We start from the raw sequence: 22,417 nt of genomic DNA, 5'->3' as shown, positions 1-22,417 counted from the left end.
TTTGAGTGAACTCTGGGAGATGGACAGGGAGGCCTGGCGTGCTGCAATTCATAGGGTGGCAAAGAGTCAGACAAAACTGAGCAACTGAACTGAACTGAACTGTGAAGCAAACTTCACAAGGACTAAAAACAGAAGCATAGAACGTCAATCTGGCTGACTTTTCATTCAGAAGTGGACAGACTGAAGCAGGAGAACAAACCAATTCCCAGCAACACCATCTGTACTGTTGTGGTATGTCAAGCTTGCTAGATGTGAAGCCTGGACTTCCAATAAACTGTGAGAGAAACAACAGGAGAAATCTCTTTGGCCACACTGCCTATGTCCCCAATTCCCTTCCTTTGGTCCTCAGAAAACAAATAAGAACTTAAGCCTGCAAACCTCCATCTATATAGTTTCTGCAGAGGAAGGTCTGGAGGGAGAAATAGCAAGTAGATGGGAAAACAGTGGAAACAGTGGCTGACTTTATTTTGAGGGCTTCAAAATCACTGCAGATGGTGACTGCAGCCATGAAATTAAAAGACGGTTGCTCCTTGGAAGGAAAGTTATGACCAACCTAAACAGCATATTAAAAAGCAGAGATATTACTTTGCCAACAAAGGTCCATCTAGTCAAGGCTATAGTTTATTCCACTAGTCATGTATGGATGTGAGAGTTGGACTCTAAAGAAAGCTGAGCACTGAAGAATTGATACTTTTGAACTGTGGTGTTGGGGAAGACTCTTGAGAGTCCCTTGGACTGCAAGGAGATTCAACCAGTCCATCCTAAAGGAGATCGGTCCTGAGTGTTCATTGGAAGGACTGATGTTGAAGCTGAAACTCCAATACTTTGGCCATCTGATGTGAAGAACTGACTCATTTGAAAAGACCCTGATGCTGGGAAAGATTGAAAGTAGGAGGAAAAGGGGACGACAGAGGATGAGACGGTTGGATGGCATCACCGACTCAATGGAGATGATTTTGAGTAGGTTCTGGGAGTTGGTAATGGACAGGGAGGCCTGGTATACTGCAGCACATGGGGTTGCAGGGAGTCAGACATGACTGAGCAACTGAACTGAGCTGAGCAGAACATGTAGGTATGCCCCCCAGTCAAAGATAAGGAAGTTGCATGAGGGAAAGTACCATATGACTTTGCTCATCATTCTATGCTCAGTACCTCTGGCAGCACCTGGCATAAAGGGGGCTCCTTAAAAATTTGATGAACAAATTATATTGCAGAAGGTAGGAGTATAGATTCTGAATTAGAGGGATGATTAAGAGGACTACTTCTGCATCTTCTTAGCTTTGTGCCTTGGACAAATTATATAGTGCTCTATACTCCCGTATGTACAGTGCAAGTAATAGTAGTATTAACTTGTGGATATTAAAAGACATAACATATTTAAGATATTCAGCACATGACTCTGCTAGTTATTCTCTGGTCCCCCAGATTAGTTCTCAAGCAATGCCATTTCTCCTTTTACCTCTTCAGACCAAGGAAGCCGTAAGTGTTCCCCATTGTTGCTGGTCTCTGCTTCTCAGCATCCTTTATTGGTTTCCTTAGTCCTGACCACAGCTCTGTAAAGGCTACTTAGGTAAATATTTCTTGAATCTTCTGAATTGGATTTTTTTTTTGTTTGCTAATAGAATTTTGAGTGATGCAAAAAAATAGAAATAAAGAATAATTTTAAAAGGGTTAACTTTTGGTGGTGATAATTAGCAGGAGTAGTTGCATGGGTAGTCATAGCAATCATAGAGTAGTACCAGTAAGGACAGTGGCAACTGTTATTATTACTGTTATGAGCAGATCAAAATATAAAAGAAAATCAGCTAAAGCAAAAAAAAAAAGTTCCTAAAATGAATATTATATTTCCTAAGATGGGAGACAAGCCTAGACCATAACAATATTACATTATCAAGAAAATTGAAGATGATGTGGAAATTTTTTATTCCAAATGTCTTTAAAATTTGATGTAAAATGATCCATCAATAAGTACAACAATACGAAGGAGAGAACTAGTAAAGAAAAATGTTGCTCAAAAATATAAGAATTAATTTTAAACCAGAACACATTCAGAAAATAGAATCAGTAAGTGACTTGAGAACTTCATTTTAAAAATACCAATAAAAAATTCTTAACCAAGAATTATAAAATAGACAATAGATTCCAATATATGGATACTTGATTTTCTGCCAAACAAAACAGAAAAAATATTCAAAGAAATACAAGAATTACAATACTTTAATGAATTAACATAGTTCTTAATTCAGAAACTCTCACTGTCCATTAGAGACAGAGAGAGACAAGACAGAGAAGGAGAGAGAAGTAATACTGGTGGATCATGTTCAATGATTTTAAAAGATTATTCATTCTGCAGGTAAAAGAAGTGGATCAACACAAAGATTAACAAGTGATATCAGACTTCTCTTTTAGCAATTTTGGATATAGGAAAGCAATGAAAATATTATTAACAGGTATTGAATATAAATTTGTGAACCAAGAATTAAATATTCAATTAAGCTTTTCACATATCAGTTTAGAAAAATAGGCTTGAATACATGATTCAAAAGTCTGCATGTGTTTGTTCTAAAAAAATTATTTGCAAGTGTATTCTAGTCACACCAAAAAATGCATTAAGATGAAGAATTCACAAATGAGCAAGCCAAGGGACTATACTGGTGAGTACGAGGTGATAAAATTGCTTTAATTTCTTTAACTATCATGGTAAAAAACCAACAGATGTGTCTTTATACTCAAGTTTCTAAATGGAGAGATGTGTTTTAATGGGCAAAAGCAAACACTAAGGGATAATATTAGATAATCTGTACCTTGCCAGATACTTAAGGAACGTGTGTTGATTTGGGGTAGTGGGTGAGGATGTCTATGATGCAGTCACAGGGGTAAAGAAAACAAATAAAAGAGATTGTATCACAAAATATTAAAACCAAAGGAAAGAAAAATAAAATGAAGGACGTAAAGTCAAATATGCCTGTAAATGGCAACCCACTCCAGTACTCTTGCCTGGAAAATCCCATGGATGCAGGAGCCTGGTGGGCTACAGTCCATGGGGTCACGAAGAGTTGGACACAATTGAGTGACTTCACTTTCACTTTTGACTTTCATGCATTGGAGAAGGAAATGTCAACCCACTCCAGTGTTCTTGCTTGGAGAATCCCAGGGTCAGAGGAGCCTGGTGGGCTGCCGTGTATGGGGTCGCACAGCGTCAGACACGATGGAAGCGACTTAGCAGCAGCAGCAGCAGCAATAATTTTAAGTGAAATAGTCATCTTTTAAAGACACTTTAGAAAGGAGTTAACCATTCACCATAATCAAGTGGGATTTACCCCAGGTTTGCAGGGATTTTTCCATATCCACAGACCACAGACCAATCCACATTAACAAATTTAAGAATGAAAACCATATAATCATTTTAATAGGTACAGAAAGAGTTTTTGATAAAATTCAGCATCCATTTTATGATAAAAATCTTCAGAAAGTGGGCAGAGAGGAAACATACCTCAACATAATAAAGGCCATATATTAATAAGACAAAACCACAGCTTGCTCCATGGAAAAAGATTATAACAAACTTAGACAGCATATTAAAAAGCAGAGATATCATTTTGCCAACAAAGGTCCGTCTAGCCAAAGCTATGGTTTTTCCAGTACTCATGTATGAATGTGAGAAGGCTGAGTGCTGAAGAATTGATGCTTTCGAATTGTGGTGCTAGAAAAGACTCTTGAGAGTGCCTTGGATAGCAAGGAGATCAAACCAGCCAATCTTAAAGTAAATCAATCTTGAATATTCATTGGAAGGACTGATGCTGAAGCTGAACCTCCAATATTTTGGCCACCTGATGCGAAGAGCTGACTCATTGAAAAAGACCATGAAGATGGGAAATATTGAGGGCAGGAAGAGAAGGGTTGGGCAGAGGATTAGATGTTTGGATGGCACCATCAACTCAATGGACATGAGTTTGAGCAAACTTTGGGAGACAGTGAAGGACAGGGAAGTCTGGTGTGCTGCAGCCCATGGGGTCACAAATAGTCAGACATAACTGAATGCCTGAACAACATCAACAGCTAACAAAATACTCAATGGTTAAAAGCTGATAGCATGTCCTTTAAGATCAGTTATAAGACAAGGATTCCCCACTCTCATAACTTTTATTCAACATAGGTTTGTAAGTCCTTAGCTACAGCCATCAGACAAGAAAAATAAATAAAATGAATCCAACCTAGAAGAAAGAACTAGAACTATAAATGCTTGCCTAAACATAAAATCCTAAAGACACCATTAGAAAACTCGAGCTCATAAATGAATTTGATGAAGTTGCTGGATACATAACTATTATATAGAAATCTGTTGTATTTCTGCACCCTAACAATGAAATATCAGAAACAGAAATTAAGGAAATAATCCCATTTACCATCACATTAAAAAGAATAAAAATGCCTAAGAATAAACCTACAGAGGCAAAAGGCCTGTACTCCTAAAACTGTAAGATGCAGATGAAAGAAACTGAAGATGACACAAGCAGATGGAAAGACATACTGCGTTTTGGACTGGAAGAATAAATATTATTAAAATGACCATACCACCCAAGGAGATCTACAGTTTCAATGCAATCCCTATCAAATTAACAGTTCCATTTTTCATAGAGCTATTAAAAAAAGTTTAAATTTGAATGGAAACACAGAAGACCCTGGATAGCCAGAACAATGTTGATTGAGAAAGAAAAATGGAGCTAGAGTAATCATGCTCCCTGACTTTAGACTATACTACAAAGTTATGGTAAATCAAAACAATATGGTACTGGCACATAGACACATAGATCAATGGAAAAGGATAGAAAGCCCAGAAATAAATCCACACACTTAGTTGCTCAGACAGTATAGAATCTGCCTGCAATGTGGGAGACCTGGGTTTGATCCCTGTGTTGGGAAGGTCCCCTGGAGGAGGGCAGGGCATCTGACTCCAGTATTGTTGCCTGGAGAGTCCCCATGGACAGAGGAGCCTGGCAGGCTACAGTCCATGGGGTCACAAAGAGTCGGGCATGACTGAGTGACTAAGCATCATGCTCCATGATCAATTAATCTATGACAAAATATGCAAAATATACCCCTTCAATAAGTGTTGCTGGGAAAACCAGACAACTACATGTAAAAGAATGAAATTGGAACATTCTCTAACTCCCTATTTAAAAAAAGATCTCAAAATGTATTGAAGACCTAAATGTAAGATCAGATACTGTCAAGCTCCTAGAGGAAAACATAGGCAGAACACTCCTTGACATAAATCACAGCAGTATTTTCAGGGGGGAATCTGCAGGCCACAGTGAACCAAGAACTTCTAGATGTGCAAGCTGGGTTTCAAAGAGGTAAAGGAACCGAGATCACATTGCTAACATTCGTTGGATAATGGGGAAAGCAAGGGAGTTCTAGAAAACATCTATTTCAGGTTCATTGGTTATGCTAATGCCTTTGACTGTGTGGATCACAGAAAACTATGTGACAACTTTAGAGATGGGAGTACCAGACTACTTTACCTCCATCCTAACAAACCTGTATGTGGGTCAAGAAGCAACAGTCAGAACAGAATATGGGACAACTCATCCTGGAATGTGAAGTCAAGTGGGTCTTAGGAAGCATCACTACAAACAAAGCTAGTGGAGGTGATGGAATCTCAGTTGAGGTATTTCAAATCCTGAATGATGATGCTGTGAAAGTGCTGCACTCAATATGCCAGCAAATTTGGAAAACTCAGCAGTGGCCACAGGACTGGAAAAGCTCAGTTTTCATTCCAATCCCAAAGAAAGGCAATGCCAAAGAATGCTCAAACTACGACACAATTCCACTCATCTCACACACTAGTAAAGTAATGCTCAAAATTCCAAGCCAGGCTTCAGCAATACATGAACCATGAACTTCCAGATGTTCAAGCTGATTTTAGAAAAGGCAAGAAACCAGAGATCAAATTGCCAACATCTGCTGGGTCATCAAAAAAGCAAGAGAGTTCCAGAAAAACTTCATGGCAAATAGATGGCGAAACAGTGTAAACAGTGGCAGAATTTATTTTGGGGGGCTCCAAAATCACTGCAGATGGTGAATACAGCCATGAAATTAAAAGACGCTTACCCCTTGGAAGAAAAGTTATGGCTAACCTAGCCAGCATATTAAAAAGCAGAGCTGTTACTTTGCCAGCAAGGTCTGTCTAGTAAAATCTATGGTTTTTCCAGTAGTCATGTATGGATATGAGAGTTGGACTCTAAAGAAAGCTGAGAGCCAAAGAATTGATGCTTTTGAACTGTGGTGTTGGAGAAGACTCTTGAGTGTCCCTTGGACTGCAAGGAGATCCACCCAGTCCATCCTAAAGGAGATCAGTCCTGAGTGTTCATTGGAAGGACTAATTTTGAAGCTGAAACTCTAATACTTTGGCCACCTGATGTGAAGAGCTGATTCATTGAAAAAGATCCTGATGCTGGGAAATATTGAAGGTAAGAGTAGAAGGGAACGGCAGAGGATGAGATGGTTGGATGGCATCACCGACTCAATGGACATGAGTTTGAGTAGGCTCCGGGAGTTGGTAATGGAAAGGGAGGCCTGGCATGCTGTGGTTCACGGGGTCCCAAAGAATTGGACAAGACTGAGTGACTGAACTGAACTGAACTGACTGGTTCAAAACCAGGAAAGGTGTACAACAAGACTGTATATTGTCACCCTGTTAATTTAACTTATATGCAGAGTATATCATGTGAAATGCTGGGCTGGATGAAGTACAAGCTGGAATCAAGATTGTCAGGTGAAATATCAACAACCTCTGAAGTGTAGATACCACTCTAATGGCAGAAAGTGAAGAGGAGCTAAAGAGCCTCTTGATGGCAGTGAAAGAGGAGCATTAAAAGCTGGCTAAAAACTCAACATTCAAAAAACTAAGATCATGGCATCCAGTCCCATCATTTCCCAGCAAATAAAAGAGGAAAAATTGAAAGCAGTGACAGATTTTATTTTCTTGGGCTCTAAATTCACTACTGATGGTGACTGCAGCTGTGAAATTAAGATGCTTGCTCATTGGAAGGAAAGCTATGACAAACCTAGACAGTGTATTAAAAAGCAGAGACACCACTTTGCTGACAAAGGTCTGTATAGTCAAAACTATACTTTTCCCAGTCGTCATGTATGGATGTGAGAGCTGGCCCACAAATAAGACTGAGCACCAAAGTTTGTGCTTTCACACTGTGGTGCAGAAGACTCCTGAGGGTCCTTTGGATAGCAAGGAAATTAAAGCTGTCAATCCTAAAGGAAATCAACCCAGAATATTCCCTGGAAACACTGTTGCTGAAGCTCCAATACTTTTGCCACCTGATGTGAAGAGTTGCCTCCTTGGAAAAGACCTGGTGCTGGGAAAGATTAAAGGCAAAAGGAGAAAGAGGCAGTAGAGGATGAGACGGTTAGATAGCATCACTGACTCAATGGACATGAATTTGAGAAAACTTCAGGAGATAGTGGAGGTCAGGGAAGCCTGGCAGGCTATAGTCCATGGGGTCACAAAGAGTTAGATATGACTTAGCAACTGAACGAACAACAGCCTAGAATAATGAAAATAAAAACAAAAATAAACAAATGGGGCCTAATTAAATTTAAAAGCTTTTGTGCTTAAATAAAACCATAAACAAAATGAAAGGGCAATCCACCAAATGTGAGAAAATATTTGCCAACGATGTGACTGACAAGGGATTAATTTCTAAAATATTCTATCAGTTCATACAGCTTAATATAAAGAGAAACCCAATTTAAAAATGAGCAGAAAATAGGCAGTTCTAAAGTCTAAATAGCAGTCTAAACAGGCAATTCTCCAAGGAAGACCTATAGATGGCCAACAGGCACATAAAAAGATATTGAATATTCCCTATTAGTAGACAAATGCAAATCAAAACTGCAATGATGTATCACCTCACACCACTCAGAATGGCCATTTTCAAAAAGTCTCCATTAATAAATGCTGGAAAGGGTCTAGAGAAAAGGGAACCCTCCTACACTGTTGGTAGGAATGTAAATTGTTGCAGTCACTATGGAAAACGGTATGGAGGTTCTTTAAAAAATTGAAAATAGAGTTACTGTATGATCCTGCAATCTTACTCCTGGGCATGTATCTGAAGAAAACTCAAATTTGGAGATAAATGCACCCCAGTGTTCACGGCAGAACTATTTACAATAGCCAAGGTATGGAAGTAACCTAAATGTGCATCAGTAGGTGATGGATAAAGATGTGATATATGTATACACACACACTGTGGAATATTACTCAGTCATAAAAGAGTGAAATAATGCCATTTACAGCAACATGAATGGACCTAGAGATTACCATATCGAGTGAAGTAAATCAGAGAAAAACACATATCATATGATATCACTTACATGTGGAATTTGAAAACAATGATACCAAGGAACTTATTTACAAAACAGAAATGACTCACAGACAAAACAAATAAACTTTTGGTTACCAAGGGGACATTATTTCCTTTCTAAAATTGCTTGTTCTGAGTCTCATTTGTATCTGTGTTTATACCATTTGGTGTTCTTTTTTATTTTTTCTTTCCTTTAAATATTATTGGGCATTTTTCTGTCACTCAGTATGTTACTTGTAACAATTTGGTCCTTTGAAACCTTGCTTTTAAGGTTTGTTAAAGCGATTCTGGACAGCCTTTAGTCTAGGGTTAATTTGGCCCCATCATTGAGGCAGTGTTTTATTAGGACTGACAAATTTTCTGCATACTAGTAAGGCTTTCTATCCTAGCTGCTGGGAGTACAAACTATGCTTGTCCCTGTTTACACTCTTGGGATTATTCTGCTTATTCCTTTGCAGTGGTTCTTTGCCCAGTGTTGGGCTGCTTCCTAATACACAGGTGCAGATCAACGCTGAGCCAGTAACTTGAGGGGACATTTCAGCACATCTCCTACGCTCTCTCTTCATACAGTTCTCTCCTTCCTGGTACTCAGCCTTGCAAATCCTATTTATCTTGGCTTTTCCAGAACTTTAAATGCTTAAACTCAGCAAGTCTTCCACGTCCTCTCTTCCTTCTGTTGATATTCAGAAACTTGCTCTGAGAGCATTCATAGGTCTCAATTTACTTATTTCCCTTTTCTTACAAACTACTGACCTGTGTTATCTGTTGTTCAATGCCTGAAAACTGTTTCATATATTCTGTATAGTTTTCTAGTTGTGCAATGTGGGAGATAAATCCCCATCTCTGTTATTCCATCATACAGAAGCAGATGTCCTCATGCTAAAATCAAAGTTGGATTTAAGGTGCAAATCTTTAAGGTGGAGTGTTATAAATATAACTCATCACCCATTTCACAAATTTTGACTGTCTACCATATGCGGACACTTTTCTGTAACTGAGTAATTTTAAAAGAGTCAATATTTCTGCTCTCAAAAAATTTCTAATAGGATGCACAAATAGAGTAATAATATCTCAAAATAAAATGATCAATAGTGAGTGCTGTATTATTAAAATTTAATAAATTTAATTGCTTCAAAAATAGTGAGTGCTATAGAGAGAAGAAGAGTGATATATAGTACATATAAAGTGCCTATCCGATCAGAGATTTCTGAGACACTGCTATTTCAGCTAAGATAAAAATACAAGAAGGAAACTGCCATGCACAAAACTGGGCAAAGAGCATTCCAGAAAGTGAAAATCACTAATGCAGACACTCAAATAGTGAAAAACCTTTTCCTACTTGGGAAGTAACGAAATGGCTAGTGTGTTTGGAGGTGATGGGGAAAGAGGAGAAAGATACCGATAGACAGGCTCAAGCCAAATCTGTATACTTTGGGAGCAGAGCTAAAAGTGTGGATTTACTCTAAGTGGGGTAAGGATGGAAATCTGTTGGAAGGATTAAGCAGTGAGGCTCATTCAACTAAACAACAGAGTTATTTTAAAATGCTATGTAAGAACCAAGAGTAGAATCAGGAGATCACTTGAAAATTCACTTCAGTAATCTAGGCAAGATATAACTGGCTTATTAGGATTGTTAATGGAGAGAGTGCAAAGTGAATGGATTTAAAATTAGTGTAGACAATGGAATATGATTCAGTCATAAAAAATAATAAAATAATTCCATCTGCAGCAAAACGGATGGACCAAGAGATTATCATACTAAGTGAAGTAAATCAATTCAGTTCAGTTCAGTCACTCAGTCGTGTCTGACTCTTTGCAACCCCATGAACTGCAGCACGCCAGGCCTCCCTGTCCATCACTAACTCCCAGAGTTCACTCAAACTCACGTCCATCGAGTTGGTGATGCCATCCAGTCATCTTATCCTCTGTTGTCCCATTTTCCTCCTGCCCCCAATCCCTCCCAGCATCAGAGTCTTTTCCAATGAGTCAACTCTTTGCATGAAGTGGCCAAAGTACTGGAGTTTCAGCTTTAGCATCATTCCTTCCAAAAACACCCAGGACTGATCTCCTTTAGAATGGACTGGTTGGATCTCCTTGCAGTCCAAGGGACTTTCAAGAGTCTTCTCCAACACACAGTAAATCAGAGAAAGACAAATATGATATTTCTTATATGTGGAACTTAAAAGAAATATATACAAGTTAACTTATTTACAAAATAGAAAGAGACCCATAGACGTAGAAAACAAATTATGGTTACCAAAGGAGAAAGTAGGGGGAGGGATAAATGAAGAGTTTGAGATTAACATATACACACTACTATACATAAAATAGATAAATAGCAAAGACCTACTGTACAGCACAGGGAACTCTATTCAATATTCTGTATTAACCTATATAGGGAAATAATCTGAAATAGAATAGATATATGTATATGATTAACTGAATTGGGCTTCCCTTTAAACAGTACAGAATCTCCCTGCAATGCAGGACACTTGGTTCAATCCCTGGAAAATCCCCTGGAGAAGGGAATGGCAACCCTCTCCAATATTCTTGCCTGGAGAATTCCATGGACCAAGGAGCCAGGTGAGCTACACTCCATGGGGTTGCAAAGAATTGGACAAAGATGCAACAAGGGCCCAATAAAGGACAGAAAGCAGAAGATACTAAGAAGTAGCAAGAATACACAGAAGAAATGTACAAAAAAGGTCTTGATGACCTGGATAAACACAATGGTATGATCATTCACCTAGATCAAGACATCCTGGAGTGTGAAGTTAAGTGGGCTTTAGGAAACATTACTGCCAACAAGCTAGTGGAGGTGACAGAATTCCAGCTGAGCTTTTTAAAATCCTAAAAAGTGATGCTGTTAAAGTGCTGCATGCAATATGCCAGTAAATTTGGAAAACTTAGCAGTGGCCACAGGACTAGAAAAGGTCAGATTTCATTCCAATTGCAAAGAAGGGCACTGCCAAAGAATGTTCAAGCTACCACACAATTGTGCTCATTTCACATGCTAGCAAGGTAATATTCAAAGTCCTTTAAGCTAGGCTTCAGCAGTATATGAAACGAGAACTTGCAGATATATAATCTGAATTTAGAAAAGGTTGAGGAACCAGAGATAAAATTGACAACATCCGTTGGCTCATAGAGAAAGAAAGGAAATTCCAGAAAAAGTATTTACTTCTGCTTCATTGATGATGCTAAACCTTTGACTGTGTGGATTACAAACAGTGTGGTACAAGACCAAATTACCTGCCTCCTGAGAAACCTGTATGCAGGTCAAGAAGCGACAGCTAGAAATGATATGGAACAACAGACTGGTTCAAAATTGGGAAAGGAGAATGTCAAGGCTGTATATTTTCACCCTCTTTATTTAACTTCTATGTAGAGTACATCATGCAAAATGCCGGGCTGGATGAATCACAAGCTGGAATCAAGATTGCCAGGAGAAATATCAATAACCTTGATATGCAGATGAAACTACCCTAATGGCAGAAAGTGAATAAGAACTAAAGAACCTCTTGATGAAGGTGAAAGAGGAGAGTGAAAAAGCTGTCTTAAAACTCAACATTAAAAAGACTAGGATCATGGCATCTGGTCCTAATACTTCATGACAAATAAATGAGAAAACAGTGTAAACAGGGACAGATTTTACTGTATTGGACTTCAAAATCACTATGGACAGCAACTGCAGCAATGAAATTAAAAGACACTTGCTCCTTGGAATAAAAGCTATGACAAACCTAGACAGTGTATTAAAAAGCAGAGACATCACTTTGCCAACAAATGTCCATATAATCAAAGCTATGGTTTTTCCAGCATTCATGTGCAGATGTGAGAGCTGGAGCATAAAGAAGTCTGAGTGCCAGAGAATTGATGCTTTTAAACTGTGGTATTGGAGAAAATTCTTGAGAGTCCCTTGGACTGCAAGGAGATCAAACCAGTCAATTATAAAGGAAATCAGTCCTGAATATTCATTGGAAAGACTGATGCTGAAGCTCCAATACTTCAGCTCTCTGATGCAAAGAGCTGACTCATTGGAAAAGACCCTGATGATGGGAAAGATTGGGGGCAGGAAGAGAAGGGGGTGACAGAGCATGAGATTGTTGGATGGCATCATTGACTCAATGGACATGAGTTTGAACAAACTCTGGGAGACAAGGAAGGACAAGAAAGCCTGAAGTGCTGCAGTCCATGGGGTCACAGAGTTGCCACAATTGAGTGAATGAACAACAAATAACTGAATCACTTTGCTATACATCTGAAACTAACACAACATTGTAAATCAACTACACTCCAACATAAAGTAAAAATTATTAAAAGCAAAGACATATTGGAGATAGCCAGGGAAATCTGAAGAATGGTGAGGATATTAGATGATAATAAAAATTTTCTGCTAATTTTTCTAGGTATCACAATATCAATACTGTGGTTATATAAGAAAATGCCATTTTTATAGCAGTGCTTCTTAAATATTTAAGAATGGGGTTTTCCTTTAAAAGAAACACAGTAAATATGGCAGAATATTATTAATGTTAAAAATCTAGATGTTGAGAAAAAAAATTCAAGTTACAAATAACTTTTAAGAGATTTATACTATTCCATAGCACAGAAAAGGTTTGACAGGTGGTGCTGGTGGTAAACAACCTGCCTGCCGATACAGGACATGCAGATTCGATCCCTGGATCCAAAAGATCCCTAGAGGAGGGCATGGCAACCCACTCCAGTATTCTAGCCTGGAGAATCTCATAGAAAGAGAAGCCTGGTAGGCTATGGTCCACAGGGTCGCAAAGAGACAGACACACTGAAGTGACTTAGCACGTATGCAGAACATAAAGAACAAAAGCTAGCTCCACATTTTAAGTGAAGTCAGCAAAACTAAAAAATATTACTTACCAGTAAAAACAAAAAAAGGGTAAAATTTCAGTCCAGCCCCACTTATAAATATTCATATAATATCCTAAATAAAATGTTAACAATTAGAATCCAGGAAAACATAGAAAGCCTTATATATCCATGATCAACACAGATTCAATCCAAGAATGCTAGGCAATTCAGTAGAAAATCTATTGTTGTAAATGATCATTATAATGAGCAAGTGAGGAATATTATTGTTCCAATAGATTTACCAAAAAGTATTTAGTAAAACTCAGCATTCATTTCTGATTTTTTAACGAAAGGATTATATGGGTTTTACCTAACACACTACATACTCTCACATATACACACATACAAACTCATGGTATATATTCTATACATAAAACTAAAAGTCTACACTGGGCTTAATTGTGTATCTAAGAAGGTTAATTCTGGAAGATATGATCAAATAATCTTAGGAATTTCTCTATTAAGAACATCCTTAAAAGTTTGTGAAATGTAAAAGACATAAAAGACATCTTAAGAACTCTGAGTCACCATATAAAAGAAAATGTTTAAATTATTTAATGGATAAACTAACAAATCTGAGACCTCTTTTCCCAGCTCACCTATTATCATGGTCCAGAAGATTTTCTTCTCTTATTATCAGTTCTGAATACCTGTACTAAAAAATTTCCATTCAAATCAAGGACATGATTGTCATCTAGCCATTGCAATTAGATAATAGAATAAAATATTATATCTAGCTATTAAAGAAGTGACATTATTATTATACAGATAATATACTTGAATAGAATTTTCAAGAAAACATTGGAAAAATATAAGATGAGAGTTTAGTAGATCACTGGAATAGGATAGAAAACCCAGAAATAAACCCATGCACCTATGGTCAGTTAATCTATGACTAACAACAGACAGGTTCTAAATTGGGAAAGGAGTACGTCAAGGTTGTATATTGTCATCCTGCTTATTTAACTTATATGCAGAGTACATCATGCGAAATGCCAGGCTGGATGAAGCACAATCTGAAATCAAGATTGCTGGGAGAAATATGAATAACCTCATATATGCAGATGACTCCACCCTTATGGCAGAAAGCAAAGAAAAAGAGCCTCTTAATCAATGTGAAAGGGGAGACTGAAAAAGCTGGCTTAAAACTCAAAATTCAGAAAACGAAAAGCATGGCATCTGGTCCCATCAGTTCATGGCAAATAGATGAGCAAACAATAGAAAGAGTGACAGACTTTATTTTTAGGGGCTCCAAAATCACTGCAGGTGGTGACTGCAGCCATGAAATTAAAAGACGCTTGCTCCTTGGAAGAAAAACTATGACCAACCTAGACAGCATATCAAAAAGCAGAGATATTACTTTGTCATCAAAGGTCTGTCTACTCAGAGCTATGGTTTTTCCAGTAGTCATGTATGGGTGTGAGAGGTGTACTATAAAGAAAGCTGAGCACCAAAGCATTGATGCTTTTGAACTGTGGTACTGGAGAAGACTCTTGAGATTCCTTAGACTGCAAGGAGATCAAACCAGTCAATCCTAAAAGAAATCAGTCCTGAATATTCATTGGAAGGACTGATGCTGAAGCTGAAACTCCAATACTTTGGCCACCTGATGGGAAGAACTGACTCCTAGGAAAAGACTTTGATGCTGGGAAAGATTGAAGTGGGGAGAAGGGATGACAGAGGATGAGATGGTTGGATGGCATCATCAACTCGATGGAAATGTGTTTGAGCACGCTCCGGGAGTTGATGATGGACAGGGAATCCTGGCATGCTGCAATCCGTGGGGCTGCAAAGAGTTGGACACGACTGAGTGACTGCACTGAACTGAAAGAGCTTTCCAGGTGGCGTTAGTAGTAAAGAATCCGCTTGCCAATACAGGAGATGCGGTTCTGATCCCTGGGTCGGGAAGATCCCCTGAAGAAGGAAATGGAATCTCGTGGACAGAGGAGCCTGGTGGGCTCAGTCCATAGGGTCACACAGAGTCTGACACGATTGAAGCGACTTAGCACACAAAGAGGCAAGACTACAGAGTACTGGAAAGACAGTCTTTTCAACAAATGGTGCCGGGAAAACTAGACAGCTACATGTTAAAAAAATGAAACTAGATCATTCTTTAACACCATACACAAATATAAGCTCAAAATGGATTAAAGACTTAAATGTGTGACCCAAAATATAAAACTCCTAGAGGCAAACATAGGCAGAACACTCTCTCACCTAAATCGTAGCAGTATTTTTTTCAATCCATATTCCAGAATAATGGAAATAAGAATAAAAATAAACAAATGGGACCAACATAAACTCAAAAGCTTTTGCACAGCCAAGGAAACAATAAACAAAATGAAAATGCAACCTACAGATTGGGAGAAAATATTTGCAAGTGATGTGATCGACAAGCAATTAGTCTTTGAAATTTAAAACAGCACATGAAGCTTAACAGCATCAAAGCAAATGACCCAATTAAAAAAAAGGGCAGAAGACCTAAATAGACATTTCTCCATGGAAGGCATATGATGGTTAAGAGGTACATGAAAAGGTGTTCAACACTGTTAATTATTAGAGAAATGCAAATCAAAACTACAATGAGGTATCAACTCACACCAACCAGAATGCCTATCATCAAAAAATCCACAAACAATAAATGCTGAAGAGGGTGTGGAGAGAAGGGAAATCTCCAACTCTGTTGGTGGGAATGTAAATTGGTCAGCAGCCAGTGTGGAGAGCAGCATGGTGGTTCCTTAAAACACTAAAACTGGTGCTACCATATGACCTTGCAATCCCACTCCTGGGCATATGTACAGAGAAAAGCATGATCCAAAAGGATACATGTACTCCAATGTTCGTTGCAGCACTGTTTACAATAACCAAGACATGGAAGCAACCTAAATGTCCATCAGCAGAGGAATGGATAAAGAACATATGGTACATATATACAATGGAATATTACTCAGCCATAAAAAGAATGAAATAATGCTATTTGCAGAAACATGGATGGACCTAGAGATTGTCATGCTGAGTGAAGTAAGTCGAACAAAGAAGGAGAAATATCATATGGCATCCTTTCTATACGAAATCTAAAAAGAAATGATACAAATGAACTAACTTACAAAAGAGAAAGAGACTCATAGACTAAGAGAATGAACTTATGGTTACCAGGGGCAAGGATGGGGGGAAGGGATAGTTAGGGAGTTTTGGATGGACATACTGCTATAAATAAAATGGATAACCAACAAGGACCTACTGTATAGTACATGGAACTCTGTTCAGTGTTTTATGTGGCAGCCTGATGGGAGGGGAGTTTAGCTGAGAATGGATACATGTATATGTGTGGCTGAGACCCTTCACTGTTCATCAGAAACTGTCACAACATTTTTAATTGAATATACCCCAATACAAAATAAAAAGTTTAAAAAGAAAAAGAAAAATATGAGGTAAACTAAGAGTTTATAAAGGTGCCCAATAATAAAGTTAACATGTAAAAAGATAATTTAATAAGTAAAAATTAATTAGAAAATAGGATATAATTTATAATATTAATAATCCAAAATATCAAATTATCTAATTAATAATAGAAATATGTAGCACAAGTATGAGGAAAACTGAAACTACCAAGGTCCATAAAAGACTTAAACAGCATTTATAAAAATAACTGTATGGTATAGAAATAGACTAACATTAATGCAGCTGACCAGAGCAACTATGAAATAAACTTAAACATGTGAGAATTTAATGTAATAAATATGACATCTAAAGTGATGTGGAGGGAGAAAGATTGATTCTGCAAAAAAAATAGTGATATGATAACTGAGTAGCAATTTAGAAAAATAAAACATTCAAAATATATTCTGGGTTCACCAAATAATTGAGGAATATTAAATCCTAAAATTATTAGAATAATGTATAATTCAAAATTTGTACAATATCTTGTTGAGGGCGTTCTTTTTAAGCTTCTAAGCATAATACACACAAAACAAAAGGAGACAGAATGAGAAAGAAGAAAAGAAAGTATGAACAGATCTTGACCAAATAACAAAGAGCTGCAGAAATATGATAAGTGAGTTTGAAGATAACCTCAGGAACTAAAAAGAAATATTTATAATACCTATCACATATAAAGAGCTCTAGTTTCAATAAATTGATTAAAAATATATTAAAACTATACACATGATAAGGAGAAAGACAGAAGAGTTGAAAGGCATTTCAGAAAGGAAAAGTATATATGATCAATGAACATTTGAAAGGATATCCATCTCAAAGAAAGAAACTAGGAATGAATATTTTGAAGAATGGAACACATGACAAAACTCAATATTTCTAAGGTTTTGGAAACTTTATAGATGGTCTTAGTTGAAATATACATTTGAGTGACTTTTTAAAACAGCATTTAAAATATTTAAGAAAATGGAAAACACATCTTTTTTTAGACTAGTGATCCAGCTACTATTGATAAAAACAAGAAAATAATCCTACAAGCAACTCAACACTCAAATGAGAAGTGCATGGTTTATTTTGGTGTATTCTGTCAGTTTTGACATTAGCATTTTGGTATTTTCAATTAATAAATTCAGATTCTCTTTTTTCTTTATATTCTGAAACATTTTAGTAAAAAGTAGAGACAATTGAAATGTTTATCAAAAGAGGGAAAAGAAAGCTACAATATCGTTAAAATTGATGATGCAAATCTTTATTGATATTGCTGAATTTTAAAATGCAAGTTAGAAAACATTTCTAGTGATACAAGTTTTAGATTTGTAAAAATTCTCTTTTAGACCTTTGAATTCCTTAATCTCTTCTCTGGGGAATAGCAGGTATTCAATAAATATTGAACAATTAACTAATTAATTATTTCTATAACTTTTGTTTCAGGTTCAATATCAAGATTTTTTTTAAGTTTAATGTTAGAATGAAATTATTTTAGTTCACATTTATAAACATGTAAAGTTCATTGAAAATTAGAGTGAACATTGGATTCATTACCTTTTCTGCTTTACAACTGAAGAGACTACTGGAAACAAACATCACCATTAATCAACTCATTGAATTTAATTGAAATAATGTAAATGAAAGTACTTTGTAAATTGTTATCAGAGATATACAAATAAGATAGTGTCATTAGTCATCTGTTCTGCCATATGATATAATAGTTTTGATTATATAAATGAAATTTTACTGTGGGAAAAAAAGGCAAAACAACATGTACAGATAAAACTGCATACACTTCTTTAGGTGTGAACATGTACATATATATCCATGAAAAAGAATGTCAGTAAGCATGTTCATCTAGTGGTTTGTAAGTTTTTGACCTGAATTTTGGAATTTGGAGTGATTTTGTTAATTTTTACAAATATTCAGTATTATTTTTATGGTTAGTAAAACAGTGAAGCATTTAAATTTAGGGAAAAAGAGGTATATAACTTCATTTTAAAGTGAAACTGACAGAAAATAATTATGGAAAAGGCCTTTATGTTGAGGAACTAGGTCACCAAAGTCTAGGATAGCTTCAGGAGACTGGAGAGAAGCCAGATTGTAGGACTTTACAAAAAGAATAAATAACAAACGAGGTAGAAGAGATAAATTTGGAAATTTTTTGACTCTTTGTCACTTTTCTCCTACTCCATTAAGTCCTTTGTTTTGCTCTAGTTTTAGCTCCCTATTTCCTTGCTCACATCACACTGATTTATATCACTTCTTTATGAAGAGGACTGCGGGCATAGAAAATATTTCTTATGTAGGTTAAAAATGCATAAACAAGGTCTTGAAGAGAAATATCATGTACTGGAACATGAAGTATATTCACTTAAATGCTACTTTGCTATCCCTTTTCAAAACTGACTTTTGAAAATCGCTTTGTGTATTCCTTTTGTGTGTCTTCTGTCAAATTACTAGTCATCTGCTGTTTTCTCTGTAACCTGCAGTCTTTCATCCATCTTTATATTTACTTCAGTTGTTTTCATTCTTTCTGTCATTGCTTCCTTATTTGGGGGGCCTATATGACATAATAAAACTTTCTTGAGTGAAAAGTGTATTAGGTAGAATACAGTAATCAATTTTTATTTGTAAAAAACACAGCACATCAAAACAACAACAAAGGAAGGATCAACTAAAGAAATAAGACCACTCAGAATTAATACCACCTGATGAACAAATGGTGAATGTTGGGTATTTATCCAAGTAATGGATGAATGTCATTTACACTTTCATCCTTTTATAACAATACCGGTATCAGTCCAGTTCAGTTGATCAGTTGTGTTCAACTCTGCAGCCCCATGGACTGCACCACACCAGGCCTTCCTGTCCATCACCAACTCCCAGAGTTCACTCAGATTCATTTCCATTGGGTTGGTGACACCATCCAACCATTTCATCCTCTGTTTTACCCATCTCCTCCTGCCTTCAATCTTTCCCAGCATCAGGGTCTTTTCAAATGAGTCAGTTCTTTGCAACAGGTGGCCATAGTATTGGAGTTTCAGCTTCAGCATCAGTCTTTCTAATGAATATTCAGGACTGACTGCCTTTAGGATGGACTGGATGGATCTCCTTGCAGTCCAAGGGACTCTCAAGAGTCTTCTCCAACACCACAGTTCAAAACCATCAATTCTTCAGTGCTCAGCTTTCTTTATAGGCCAACTCTCACATCCATACATGACCACTGGAAAAACCATAGCTTTGACTAGACAGACCTTTGTTGGCAAAGTTGTCTCTGCTTTTTAATATGCTGTCTAGGTTGGTCATAACTTTTCTTCCAAGGAGTAAGCATCTTTTAACTTCATGGCTGCAGTCACCATCTGCAGTGATTTTGGAGCCCCCCAAACTAAAGTCTGTCACTGTTTTCCAATCTATTTATCATGAAATGATGGGACCAGATGTCATGATCTTCATTTTCTGAATGTTGAGCTTTAGGCCAACTTTTTCACTCTCCACTTTCACTTTCATCAAGAGGCTATTTAGTCGTCATCTGCATATCTGAGGTTATTGATTCCAGCTGGCAATCTTGATTCCAGCTTGTGCTTCATCCAGCCCAGCATTTCACATGATGCACTCTGCGTATACATTAAATAAGCAGGGTGACAATATACAGCCTTCACATACTCCTTTCCCAATTTGGAATCAGTCTATTGTTCCATGTCCAGTTCTAACTGTTGCTTCCTGACGTGTGTATTGGTTTCTCAAGAGGCAGGTCAGGTGGTCTGGTATTCCCATCTCTTTCAGAATTTTGCACAGTTTGTTGTGGTCCACACAGTCAAAGACTTTGGCATAGTCAATAAAGCAGAAGTAGATGTTTTTCTGGAACTCTCTTGCTTTTTTGATGATCGAACGAATGTTGGCAATTTGATCTCTGGTTCCTCTGGCTTTTCTAAATCCAGCTTGTACATCTGATAGTTCACGGTTCATGTACTGTTGAAGCTTGATATACTGATATAAGAACTACCATTTTACATGGGGGGCGGGGCAGGGAGAAAGGCATTGCATTATATAACAGTAATTTGTTCTTATTTATTGTAAATCCTAGTATATTGTTTGCTACTTTGTTTACTCCAAGTTCTGGTGCTACTCTCCCTCCAGGTGATGTCGTTCTGTCTCTACAGCTCCACTCACTGAGTCTACAACAGAAGCCTCCCAACAGCCTCCTTACCTTTGATCTGGCTCCCTCCTAAAATGGATTCTACATGCAGCAGCCAGAGATGCCTTTTTAAATGCTAATTTAAGCATAGTAATTTTCAGCTTAAAACTCTTAAATGTCTTCCAATGTTACTTAGGAGAAAAATTATGTCATTAAATTTAAATTGTTAAAATTGTTAACATGACCTATGAGATTCTCTATGACCTGGTCTGGGTCAAATTTCACTTGTTTCTTCTGGAAGACCTTCCCTTGTACTTGCAGCGGATAATCTGATTCTTTGGCTAACTGCCTCTTCCAACCTTCTTTGGTGTGGCCTCTTGAACAAAGAAACTGAAAAGCTCAGAATTATTCTACTCATATGCTTCCTTGCTTCCTGTGTTCTGAATGTGACTTGTGTTACCAAATATAAGCTCCTGTGGATGGTTTGATTTCAGAACTGAGTTAACTGAAGAGAAAAGCAGGTGCAAGGCACCCATTTTTATGGTATATATCTTAGAAGAGGGGATATGATCCTGTAGTCAGCAGTAAGTATGGTCCAATTCTGTGGTCTGGCTTTGGAGACAGTTCATGGCAACTCATTCTAGGGTCTGTGGTTTCACCACTCATTCTGAAAACCATTCAATATTCTATAACAAATACATTTCTGCTTAAGCTATCTAAATAGCTTTTGCTCTCTGCAGCCTAAACCTTGACTGGTATAGGGCCTATTCTCAGCGTAAATCAGGCCCTCTGTTACACTCTTTTATTATACTTGACATTTCTTTCAGAGTACTTGTTATAATTTGTAATTACGTATTTACTTGAATGTTTGTCTCAGTTGCTAGATTCTCAGCTTCATGAGAATATGGTAGGTGTTTAATACATAACGGTTGAAGAAGTTAGTAAAAAAAAATTGTTTGAGATTCTTCTTTATTTGGAAAAGGCAATAGAGTTCCAGAAAAACATCTATTTCTGCTTTATTGACTATGCCAAAGCTTTTGACTGTGTGGATCACAATAAACTGTGGAAAATTCTGAAAGAGATGGGAATACCAGACCACCTGACCTGCCTCTTGAGAAATCTGTATGCAGGTCAGGAAGCAACAGTTAGAACTGGACAAGGAACCAAATAGGAAAAAGGGTACGTCAAGGTTGTATATTGTCACCCTGCTTATTTAACTTCTATGCAGAGTTCAGTTCAGTTCAGTCGCTCAGTTGTGTCTGACTCTTTGCGACCCCATGAATAGCAGCACGCCAGGCCTCCCTGTCCATCACCATCTCCCGGAGTTCACTCAGACTCACGTCCATCGAGTCCATGATGCCATCCAGCCATCTCATCCTCTGTCGTCCCCTTCTCCTCCTGCCCCCAATCCCTCCCAGCATCAGAGTCTTTTCCAATGAGTCAATTTTTCGCATGAGGTGGCCAAAGTACTGGAGTTTCAGCTTTAGCATTATTCCTTCCAAAGAAATCCCAGGGTTGATCTCCTTCAGAATGGACTGGTTGGATCTCCTTGCAGTCCAAGGGACTCTCGAGAGTCTTCTCCAAC

Source organism: Oryx dammah, unplaced genomic scaffold (assembly GCF_014754425.2).
Source record: "Oryx dammah isolate SB20612 unplaced genomic scaffold, SCBI_Odam_1.1 HiC_scaffold_2, whole genome shotgun sequence".
NCBI classification, from domain to species: Eukaryota; Metazoa; Chordata; class Mammalia; order Artiodactyla; family Bovidae; genus Oryx; species Oryx dammah.
The sequence above is the reverse complement of the archived record's forward strand: the minus strand, read 5'-3'. Positions refer to the sequence as shown.